Here is a 510-nt window from a genome sequence, read left to right on the forward strand (position 1 = left end):
ACAATTTTGTTCAAATTTTGCAAAATATTCTATCGCTTTAATCCTAAGATTCGCATGCGTTTTATACTTTTATTACCGCCTTGTACCGCTCGCACGATCATCTATAATATTATAACGAAAGTGCCAAACGAGCACGCACGCACAAGGTATGTATGTTTTGTTTTAAAAAATAAGACGAATGCTATTCCTTGTCGTTCACTTTTTTTTCTTTTAGTTCCTTTTTTTCGTGTGTTTTCTTTTGCACGTAACGCGTAACGGGTGAGAAGAAAATTGCTATGAGTGGCGGCTCTCGAGTTTGAAAAAGGGCGCGTCATACATACATACATACATACATACATATATATATATATATACATATATATATATGTATGTATACCGGGCTTCTTATTTTCTTCGCCCGTTTGATACGCGCTACGAAACCGTAGAAAAGTTTAACGAGAGGAAAAAATATCGCCCGACGTAAAAGAGCTTGAACTTTAGGCCCACCCGTCACGTGGTCACACTTAAAAA

The sequence above is a fragment of the Vespula vulgaris genome, chromosome 1 (genome assembly GCF_905475345.1).
Source record: "Vespula vulgaris chromosome 1, iyVesVulg1.1, whole genome shotgun sequence".
Classification (NCBI taxonomy): Eukaryota; Metazoa; Arthropoda; class Insecta; order Hymenoptera; family Vespidae; genus Vespula; species Vespula vulgaris.